Genomic DNA, 12,274 nt, shown 5'->3' on the forward strand with positions numbered 1-12,274 from the left:
AATGTCTAAGATGAGAGTTGTGGCATTAGCAAAATTATGACACCAAACACAGGAAACACAGTATTTTTATGAACAAAATTAAATATTGAAGTTATCAGCATTCTGAAGCTATGGACATGCCTGCTGACTGTCTGCTTTCTTGTGATGGGATTCTAAAGCCAGGCAATCACTAGATAATCCTTTCCCTTACAAAGACCAGCAGAACCACATAGGATTCTGACAAGCTGAAATTGCTTTATAGGGGAGCAAAAAGAATTAAGAGGATACTTTGAAATAAAAGTTTGGATTGCCTAAAATATATAAGAATATTTTTTCCTAATGCAAGAATTGCTTTCTCTGGTCACTTTGTTTGGAAGAAACACTAAAGTTCCAATATTTCCAGAAATGGACAACTTTGCCCAATCTAAGAATGAAAGAGAAAAGTAGTACTACATTGTACCTATAAGAAAGGTGAAACCAAGAAAAGGCAAGTTACTTTCACATTACATAGACAGTATCAAAGTGGTGTTCAATCTTAACTTCATGTATGGCATAGCCTAACATTTATTCCTACTATAAAAAAAGAGAAAAGACAGGGAAACCAAGAGATATGTAAGACAATAAGAAGGGCACAAACATGGATGCTCAGAAAACCTATACACAATTTCTGAACCTGTCACTTTGAAAAAAAAAATTGTATTTTTCTGGTGCTAAACATATCTTATTAGCCCTTGGATTTCTTATAAATCCAGCTTTTATTTTGTCACAGATCTAGTGTGCTTATAGTTAAATGACAGCCAACTGCACTTTATTAACTTAATGATCAACAACTTCCATCCCCAGCCAAGAAAGTGTAACAGGGACCCAATTTAGCCTCTCATCATGAATAAGATCTGTAAGGAACAACAGTTTTCTGGTATTGAACAACAGCAGTGCATCATCATGGTCCCTGAGAAAAGGGAAACAATCAAAGTAAAGGCTATAATTACATCAGCTAATTTTCTGGAAATCAGGAGGGAGAGCCCAAACAGAACCCCATGATATCCCTGAGTTGAGGAGACAAAGTTTGGAGTTCAGAGGTCAAGATGACTGGGATTTGCAGAGCAGAATACTGCCTATTCATCCTCAATACTTGAGATGGTAATGGCATAATTTTCTTCTTCCAAATTATGGTGGTGGTGGTAGGAGGAGAATGTATCGTGAAATACTTTACCATATTCAAATACATGACATGCTGTCATAGACATCTTCACATACTGATTAAACAAAAAAAAAAAAATACTCTTTTGTGGGGAAATAATAAAAAAGCTAGCTACTTTGTCTTTACTTATAAAAGTAGTTTTACTAAGAGGGAAATAATTAAATGAAAAATTCAGAGAGATCAAAAATTTGTATTCTGTAAATAAAAATAAGTGTAGCTAATATCATATATTAAAATTTATTTTATTAAAGCTTAATATTTTCTAGATTCTACAGATAGCATCAATAAGGTGACTAGGTATACAGAATTGAAAAAAATTAAAATATATACTATGATAAAAATAACAATATAGTTCATTGATTTTTAAATCTAATAAACAGTACTATTGCTGTGTTCACTTGTACCGTTCATTTGATAGTTTTCATTTATTCAATGTAAACATCATTTATTTACTTAAGAAAATAAGTTCAAGAAAATATGTAAGACACTGTTTTTTATTCAAAAACATTTTTGAACATTTACTGAGTGCTAGGCAATCTCTACTAGAAATAAAAGAAACAAAATGTCCTGCCTTCCTTGATTGTATGTTTTTAGGAAAGAGACAGAGGGAACCCAGACAATAAAATGTATAATATATCTAATATAAGTGCCAAGGAGGAAATGATAAAGCTCAGAAACGAAATATGAATAATTGGTTTGAAAGGGGGACAGGATGCAATTTTAAATAAAGTGGTCATTTGAAAACATTAACTTTTAGACAGGACCTTGCTTGGGTGGTTTTATTTTTTTTTTCCAGTTAGAATGTAATAATTCTTTTTTTAATTATACTTTAAGTTCTAGGGTACATGTGCACAACGTGCAGGTTTTTACATAAAATGATAAGAAGACTAGTGTGTTTGGAGCAGATGAGGGAAAAGGAGAGAGAAGTGGAGATGAGTTCAAAGAAGCAATGAAGGGCAAGATCTTGTAGGGCCTTTTCAGTCAAAGTGAAGGACTTTCACTCATAAATACACTTGAAGATGTGAGAATTTTGAACAAAGAAGAAATCGACATACATTTGAAAATGTCACTGTAGATGCTAGATTGAGTGCAGATAGGAGAAGGGCAAAGGGAGTATTATTAGGTTTTTGCTATAATCTAAGTGAAAGTAATGACAGCTTGATCAAGGGGTGTAGTCATGGAAGTGGTGAGAAGTGCTTGGATTCTGGAATGTATTTTTAAGTTAGAGCTGAAAGAATTAGATGACACATTAGATGTTAGACTCAAAAATGCTTACGATGTAATAATATATGAAGATAGATTCATAAATTGAAATAAAGAAAGAACTCTATCTCAGGTTTTTGACTTGGAAATGTAGAAGGATGGAGTTTCTAACAACTAAAATGAGGAAAAATTGCAGAAGGAATTTTAATGGAGATAATCATAAATGTAGCTTGGACTTACTAGCTTTGACTTACCAGTCGGACATCTCAGTAGATATTTAATTAAATCATATGCCTATAAACAATTTTTGTTTCCTTTCTGATTAACAATTTACACATTAATAAAACTTAAAAGATAAGTAGCCCTAGAATAACAACTTGAAAGTCCAGCAATCAATATAAACATTGCCTCTATTAATTATAAACAATATGGGCTATGGTACTGATAAAATAGGCAGTGGATTATGCCAAGTTTCTGATTATAATTGTTGAATTATTTCTTGTTATCACTCAATAAAGTATATTGATATGTAAAGTTAGATGATTGTTAAAATATCTTAAAACAGTTAATTTCTACACAAGATCTAAATCAGTACCAAACTCCAGTAATTTACCTGTTATTAGAATAAAAGATACCATGTAATAGGTTTAACAATTACTACAAATTAAGAACTGAAACAATAAAGTGAATTACAGTCAATGTTACTTTAGAATGGCAAGGCATTTCAGAAATTTTAGTGGAAGAAAAAAAAACTCCAGTTTTAACAGAACAGACCCTTTTCTTCCAAATATGTATCTATAAATCCATTTAAGGTGAAGTCAGAAACGTAGTTGAATGATAAATACCTAGGTTTTCTCAGATTCATTCATTCATTCATGTTTTGTGAAAAGGTAACCTCTCAGCCTGTAGGTAAAATTCTCTCTTCTGAGGCTCAGGCTCCTGTGTCCCTCATACAAATAGACTTCTTCACCATGACTTAATGAATTATTCTAAAATATTTCCAGTCTCAGCAGTTCGCATAGTTTAGGCTCAGGCTGAGAGTCTGAGTTAGCAGCATGCACAGACACAATGTGTGTGTATGTTGCTTTCTGTCTCATATGTGTGCATGCACACACACACACACATCCACAAAAGACATGGTTTCAGAATAATTACGGTTTTAATATTTGATTCTGTTTCATGCCAAAACTCAATTGAATGACTGAAAGGAATCATGCAAAGGCATCCTAAAGGATGCCTACTATCAGTACTAATTTAGAGAGGTTATTTATTGGTACTTGAGGAGGCTTCTGCATTACAAATGTAACTATTAATTATAATGTTACTCCAATATTTGTAATCACTTTAAAATTAACCTTCATATCCTCAGGAGGTTTGTATTTATAAGAGTTACTTGGTGTCTCATAAAGAAACTAATTAATCAACAAATGATAAGTGTAGAAAGAACTTAAATTAGTTCTTTGTTTACTGCTACATGGTTGTATCATATAATTTGTATTATAATTAAAATGTTTACATTGCAAATAGAAAAAAACACTTGATTCAGGGATAGATTAAATCAACAATTTCAAGTGTTCCAGGAAATATGCTTACACTCTTGCGAGGGTTTAGGCACTCAGTCAGATAACTATAAAAAGTCACATGTACCACTATTCTGTCTTTAATCTACTTTTCATTTAATAAAAACCTGAAAAGATGTAAAAAGTCATGATTTGAAATTTTAGTTATCTTTATTCTGCATGAATTAAGGTACTTATTGTTCCTTCTTATTTTGGTTTATTAACATAATGCCTTCCCTCATGCTATTTATAATGCTAATGAACCAAAACATACAAAAATATGGGAATTCCTTTTTTCACTGCAATGAAGACAGACGTAAACTGTGTATTCTATGCACTCAAATTTTGTCCCTTTCTTTGAAGAAATTTTCAACTCTAGAAATTGTAATTGTTTCTTCATCATCTCTTCTTATTCTATTTCTGAAATTTTCTCATTTCATAATATGAATTTTGTGGATGTCATTTTTTCTTTATTTCTCGAACCCTTGTTGACAGACTTATTTTTTAAGTCAATTCTAGATTACTGTATTTTATTTTTCATTTATCTGGAATAAATCCATCTCCTGAAGTTTGATGTTGGTGATTATTCTTGGCGTTAGTTTTCTTGATAAATATCAGAATCTAATGTTATAGACTGATTTGGGGTGAAAACTTATTGGTTTGGTTTTCTCCCCAGCACTCTCCCATTGTTGTTTAGCAGTTCTGTGGTTTTCTCTATCTTGCTCCTCCACTCATGGAGCTAGTCATGGTTTGGCCCAGATCTTGAACATTGAGCTAGTCTGCTTCTTCCCATTCCCTAGGTGGGAAAATTTAAATGAGCTGTAGTCCCACTGATAGTTACATAGACATTTTCCCATCATTTTTCACAAACCATGAAATCCAAATGCAGCTCTTGTTTTCTACCCATGAGACTTACTATGTTCCCCTAACCTATATGAACACTCCTAATAGTTTTCCTGCTATGGGAGGAGGATTCCTTGGTTTAGCCATACTTGCCACATTGTATTTCTGTTGCATAAGTGGAACAGAGATGCTTACATTTGATTGTCTAATTTTCTGTGGGTTACAGATACCATTCTTCTGAGATAAAAATAAATAGCGCACTATTTCAAAGAATAAAAGCATGCAGAAGCTGATAATTTGGCTTTCTAGACTTCATTTTCAACCATACTATTATTGGACATTCTTTTACGTTCTAGCAATAAATTACCAAAATTAGTTTTCACTGCAGTCTAATAAAGTGAAAGCTCTTGGCATAAAAAGAGCAGTGGTTCAGAACATCAGCTTCAAACTTAAAGGCCTAAGGTCAAATTTTACCATTTATTTTTAGCAAATCATTTACACTTTGAAAATTTGCAGATTATCATGTAAAATGAAGATGATAATGTTACCACAAAAGTTAGTAGATAAGAATAAGTGAAAAGTCTTTTAATCATAGTAACTGTACCTTAAACATTAGTTTTCTAATTGTTTAACTATTTACAGCCAGTTCTTTACCTTGTGAGCAGACTTCTGTTGAAAGTTCTGAACTTCAACTAGAAGAAGATGAAAACACTACTTTCATCCTCAAATTCTTCAGCTTTTGGTTGTTAGTGTTAAACCATCACGTATCAAAAGAATGGTTAGGGGTTGGAAGATTTGGTGTTTCTTATGCTATTTCCTATCCCCTTTTGGGTAGGACACAAGACCTTCTAGAAGAACAGGAAACTCTGGATTTGCCATGTAGGACTCACCACCCAGTCAGCAAACACGTTTTTGCTTTCTAGAATGAAAAATGGAAGTCTATACACTCACAAGGAAAATCTTCTCTACTATTCTTGGAATATGAGTCATTTGCTATTATGGTTGTAAAAGTTCAGACGTTGGAGGAAGACTGCCTTGTTTCCCTTGTCCCTATATCACTCTGTATTTGTTGTAACTTTGAATGCAGTATTTGATACATTTGATTCTCAGTTTTTCTCTGTGAAGTGAAGAAGTGATATTTTAGCCTTTACATAATTAAGAGCAAAATAATGATCTATGCCTGGATCTTTTATACAGATTTTTATCCCAGAATTTCCATTTCCTATTTTTTCCACATTTTGCTTTATCATAGCTTCAAAGATTTCTATGCTTCTAGTGATTGTCTCTTCTGCATTTAATCATCTATCATTTTCGCTGAAAAGCAAAACACTGGGTGTATTTGAAGACAAATCTCTGTTCTCTTCCTTGTGGAGTCATAATCTATTATCCCTAGGCCTAATGAAGAGTTGTTATCCTGGGGTTTCTGTTTTTTTTCACCCTCCCTCTATGTAACTCTCTGGAGGAATCGAGAGCAGTCACTGTGACTCACAGAAGGAACTGACAGTAGCGAGGAGCATGAACTCTAGAACCAGGCTGCTCAGACTCCATTTCTAGCCCGGCCACTTAATATCTGAGTATAACCTTTAAAAGGTACTTAACTCCTTTGTGTCTCAGTTTTTTTTTTTTTTCACTTGTAAATGAGACTAATAATACCTACTTTATAAGACTTTTCTAAGGATTACAAGATTTAGTAAACGTAAGACTTTTGGAACAACACCTAGTACACAATGAATGTTACCTATTGTTTTAGTTGTACCTGTAGAGTACTCATTTATTTGATGGGAACACTTCTCTCTGTAGCTAAGAAAATGTATACTGGAAGTAAATTTCATAAGATCTTAATATCTTAAAATGTCTTTTCTTTTCTTTTTGAGACTAGGTCTCATTCTGTCACCCCCTAGGCTGGAGTTCAATTATGCGATCACAGGTCACTGCAGCCTTGACCTACCAGGCTCAAGCAATCCTCACACCTCAGCCTCCTGTGTAGTTGGGATTACAGGTATGTGCCACCAGGCCCAGGCATTCATATTTTTTGTAGAAACTGTTTTACCATGTTGACCAGGCTGGTCTCCAACTCCTGGCCTCAAGTAATCCACCCACTTCAACCTCCCAAATTACTGGGATTACAAGAATGAGCCACGATGCCTGGCCTGTGCATTGAATTCTTTATTGCAAATATCTTTCAGTAAGAATGTCAAATGATTATTCGTCTGTTTGCAGCACCCAAGGTTGCTTTTGAAAGGATAGTCCAATGCTGCTTCTCTCTCTTCCTGCCTGGGGCCCCATCCTCGCCCCAGAAAGTTTTAGCTATCTTCATTTTTCACTAGACATTAGAAACTTCACATAATGTGTTTAAGATGAGTGTATTTCGTTGATTTCACTGACCTCTCAGTGGGTCCATTCATTCGTGTGACTGATATACTTCAATTCTGGGGAAATTTCTATAGTATTGTGCCAATTACCTTCATTTATTTTTCTCTGTTCCATTCTTTTAATATTGACTCACATTTAATTGCACCTTTCTTAGTTTTTTTTTAAAAAAAAGTTTCCTCTCCTATTTGCTGTTACTGCCTTTCTGTTCTATTTTCTGAGAGATTTTTTTTATTTTTTATCAAAGTTTTTGATGGATTTAAAAAAACTAACCATTATATTTTTGAACTTTCAATAACTCACTCTTGTTATTTTAAATAGCATTGTATTATTTTCAATGTATACAATTTTCTCATATACTCTGAGATATATGAGAATTGGATTTTCTTAAATGTTTTGAGTTAGCAAGGATGGAAATTTTCTTTTGTCCTATAAAGTAGCATTTCTTTTAGTTTTACATTTTTCTGTTTGTTTGCTTTGTTATCTCCATTGCTCATGTTCAAGGATTTTTTCAAATGTGTCTCATAATCATTGGCTCAACAATTGTATGTAATAATGAAACAGTAAAAACTGATTGGAAATTCTGGAGAAGGAAGGAAGGTTTATATCAAAAATGACTGGCAAAAAATGTGTGCTGTTTATCTGAGGGAATTCTTCAGATTTCTGTTTGCTCAGAAACTTTGTAAAGGGTAGAGAGCAGGCTGCTAGCATTTTGTTTGGGAATTGACAGTGTGGGTCTTAGAAGTTAACTCTCGGGTATTAAACTACCACTTTATTCTCTATTTTTATCTCTCCACCGCAAATTCTTCCTTCAGTCCTTACTTGGCATCTCTATTTGAGACCCTCCTTTATTTTTAATTAAAGAGGGGATGTAGACATTTAGGTGCTATTTTTCTGTGAGCAGAGCAATAGAAGAGAAAAACATAAGCTCCTCCAAATATTGACTTTCAACAACCCCCATGTTCAATCATTTAACTTGCCCCTGTTCTCTGTTTTAAGCAGCATCTTTGTGACAGGAACATCTCTGGGATTTGGTGAGTCTAATAAACTTTCTTCCTATTCACATCAATGTGAGTACACTTTATTCTGTATCTTCCTCCTCCCGCTAGCTACATTTATTTGTACAAAAGTGTATAAAGTCTTTTGTCAACAGGTATCTCTCCCATTTTTGTCTTTGGTTGTCATCTTTTTCGTAGTTATATTGTAGCAAGCATTGGGAAAAGTAGAAGAGAAGCAAATATGGTCAATCCACATGACCAGTGATCAATATATTTTAGATGAGGTATGGTATATTTGTATACTACCAAAAACTAAGATTAGCGGAGGGCATACCAAAGATAGTACTTAGAGTGGATTCTGAAATGCTTGACATTCTATGAATACGAATTTCAGAATGATTTCTGAAAAGAGCCAATCAATTGATCAAAACAGCAAAATAACAAATAAATATTTAAAAATATTGCCAATTAGAAAAGCTTAAGGTAATTGGGAACATTCAGCCTAGAGGCAAGAAGCTGGCAATAAGACATGATTTAGAAATCACATATTAGGCTAGTTCTCCCTCTATCTTCCACCTAAACAGGGAAACTAGCAAACAAAATGTATAATGCCTGCCTGAAAAGAAATTTTAAATGATCTTCTCAATATCAAAATATCTATTTTAGTGAATTATGGAATTTCTTCCACATAGACTGAGAATATTTAAATAAGTATTACAAATTCTATATTATATGAAACAGTATGTGGACATCACATAGAGGCCTAGATTGAAAGAGTAAAAGATGGCATACCATAATTAAAGATAAAGACAATCTTTGTTATATTAGTTTCCTGTGGTTTCCATCACAAATTATCACAATCTTGGTAGCTTAAACCATAGAAATTCATCCTCTCATAATTCTTGAGGCCAGATGTTCACAGTCAAGCTGTTCACAGGGCTGTACTCTCTCTGGAGTCTCCATGTGTTGTTTGACCTCCTCCAACTCCTGGTGGCTCTCTGCATTCCTTATCTTGCAGCCATATCTCTCCAGATTTTGCCTCCATGATCCATTGCCTCCTCCTCTTCTCTGTGTCTTTCCTTATTCTTTTTGTTTCAGATTTCCTTCAGCCTCTCTCATAAGGACATTTACCATAGTATTTAGGGCCCTGTTGGATAATCCAGGATGATCTCCTGATCTGGAGATGCTTAACTTAAGTTTGCAAAGACCCTTTTACCAAAAAAAAAAAAAAAAAAAAGCTACTTTTCATAAGTTTCAGGGATTAAGATATGGACATGTCTTTTTTTTGGGGAGGGCATATAAGACGTATGATTTCACATTGATCTCAGTTACCACGGAAATGTACAAGACCTGTCTATAATATATGCCTATTACCTGGATGTTCAACATGAAGAGCTAGAACTTGGAAACACATATCAGAACGTCATGCTTAGTTTAGGATTACAAAAGAGAATATCACAAATGTGAAGAATCAAAATATAGTATTTTAAGTGCCAGCATGCTATCTCTTGAAATGTGAGAATAAGGTCATAAACCATGTACAGCAGAGATTCTATGATTATCCATAAAAGTAGAGCCAGGTGCTTCAAGATGATACCAAGCTCCCATTAGAAAATTGTTCTTATAGTCATTAATCAGAAACTATTAGTCTTCATGGAGTCACATAAGATCAGAAATGTGCAACATTTCATTATGAGTGTTTTTAATGAGTTAAGTTCATATAGTACGTAGATATTCATTTTTGCTTTATACTTAAATATATTATTAAAGTGAAACAGATGCTGCTACTGGTTTTATATCAATCCTGATTTTACTGTCTTATTAGTTTGCAAGTGAGTCAAGGAAAAGAATATCATAATGGAGAATAGGTAATCAACAATAGAATGTACAATAAATAAGTGTGTATCTCAAATAGTCAAGAGGATTTAAAGCAAACAACATGAATGTTTGTAAATTAATCTTTATGTGAATAAGCTAAAATATTAAAAGAAAAAGTACATATTATACTAAAGACATTGAATAACCAGTATCAAGTTACCAAAGTATAAGAAAAGAATACTGTGTTTGTTATATAACTGGTACTTTTAAAATATGTTAGTTCATGTGGCATTAATTTTATAAATTAATTAGCACACAGGAATACAAGGAAGAGAGGTCGTTAGTCCACTGAAGCCATTGACACAAATGCTCTGGCCAACTATTTTTAGGCATTACTCAATCTAATGGCAAGATTTCAATGGTAGGAAAATAATTTTGTCCGTGGACCTATCTTACAAATGAAAAATATTCATTCTAGGCAATTGATATTTTGAGAGAAGTCATATAAATTTAAATCCTAGTTTGAATTCTAAATTCATTACTTAATTAACCCTGTGACTATGGATGTCTCAGTCTGTTCTTGCTACTATAACAAAATATCACAAACTGGATAACTTATAAATAATACAAGTTTATTTATCACAGTTCTAAAGGAAAGATAATCCAAGATCAAGGCACCAGTAGAATCACAGTCTGGTAAGGGGATTCATTCTGCTTCCAAGATGGCACCTAGTTGCTATGTCTTCACATGACAAAGGGTCAAATGCTGGGTCCTCACATGGCAGAAGGGCATTGAATAGTAAAAAAAAACCACTTCTCTCCCTCAACCCCTGTTATAAGGCTTGAATCCATGAGGACAGATTCCCCATGGCTTAAGCACCTCCCAAGGGCCCCACCTCTTAATATCATCATCTTGAGCATTAGTTCTAACACATGAATTTTGTAGGAACGTATACACTCAAATCATAGCAATGGATAAGTCTCAAAATGTCTTCATATCTGAGGTTTCTAATGGATGATGACAATAATGCTTTACTCATCAGGTTATTGTTAGAATTAAATGAATTAATATGCTTAAAGCACTAAGAAGAGTAAGGGCTTTACACATATTAGCTATAATAATATTTTCATTTTAAGAAGAATTGATAGGTATAAGACTCATCAAATCTTTTAGCAATATCTTCTTTAGGTGTATACCAGCAAAAAATATCTTTCAGTTTTTAGCTAATCCATTTGTAAGATTTATACTAGGCACAAAAGACTAGACTTCAGTAAACTGAAATACTAACTAACCCAATTCTAACTAACTAAATTCATTTTTAAAATATTTATTTAAATGCCTTCTTTGTAATAGCCGTTGAGCTGGATAGTAATTGAAATACAAAGCTGAGTAAATATTAGTTTCAGCCTTCAAAGCTTTACAGTGTAATTAGGAATACAGATAATTATACAATAACTCAATACAGTATTACAAGTCCTTCTACAGAGAAAGGGCCTAGAATAGCAAAGGGGGAAGTTATTAATTTTGTTATGCAGGTTTTACAGTTCTGTGATAAAATGGATTTACTGACACTTCTTAAGATAGACTTTAAAGTCTAAGATTGATGAGGATGGCATATGAGGCACAGTGTGTCCATAGACCTGGGAGAAGTGTAATTGGAAGCAAAAGGCAGGTATAATGGGATGATGGTAAATAACAAAGGAACATTAGCTTGGTGCTTTATTAACCAGGCTGAAGACTGTCTGTATTTTCTTCATTGGCAAGGAAAAATCATTAACGAATATTTTTTTTTTTCCTAAGCAGTGGAGCTGGCATATTAAAGGTACATTTTAGAAAGATTTATCTGATTTGCAATCTAGGATGGATCAAAATGAGAAAAGAATGAAATAAAGAGAATCAATTGCAGAGCTGCTTGTTTACAGAGTATCCATGTATATAAGAAATAATGAAAACTGTTTTAAACAGTGTAAATGGGAATGTGAGTGGCATATATAGAGGAAATTGCAAACCTATAATTACCAGGACTCATTGGTTGCCTGTAAGGGAGAAAGGAAAAGTTGAAGACATCCCCAAATATTCAATTCTAATGCCTTAAAAAGTAATTCAGTCCTTTCAGAAATAAAATAGTTCAGAAGTGGCAGGACTTGGAATTGTAAGATATTTAAATTTTAGATACAATATGTTTGAGGCTTGAACAACACATTCAAATAAATGTTACAGTTAGAAAAGGAAGATACGGGAGTAATATAAGATTCTTAAAAGCTCTCAAAGACTGATCCAAATGGATGAGTTAAAGATGCCA

The sequence above is a fragment of the Theropithecus gelada genome, chromosome 11 (assembly GCF_003255815.1).
Source record: "Theropithecus gelada isolate Dixy chromosome 11, Tgel_1.0, whole genome shotgun sequence".
NCBI lineage: Eukaryota > Metazoa > Chordata > Mammalia > Primates > Cercopithecidae > Theropithecus > Theropithecus gelada.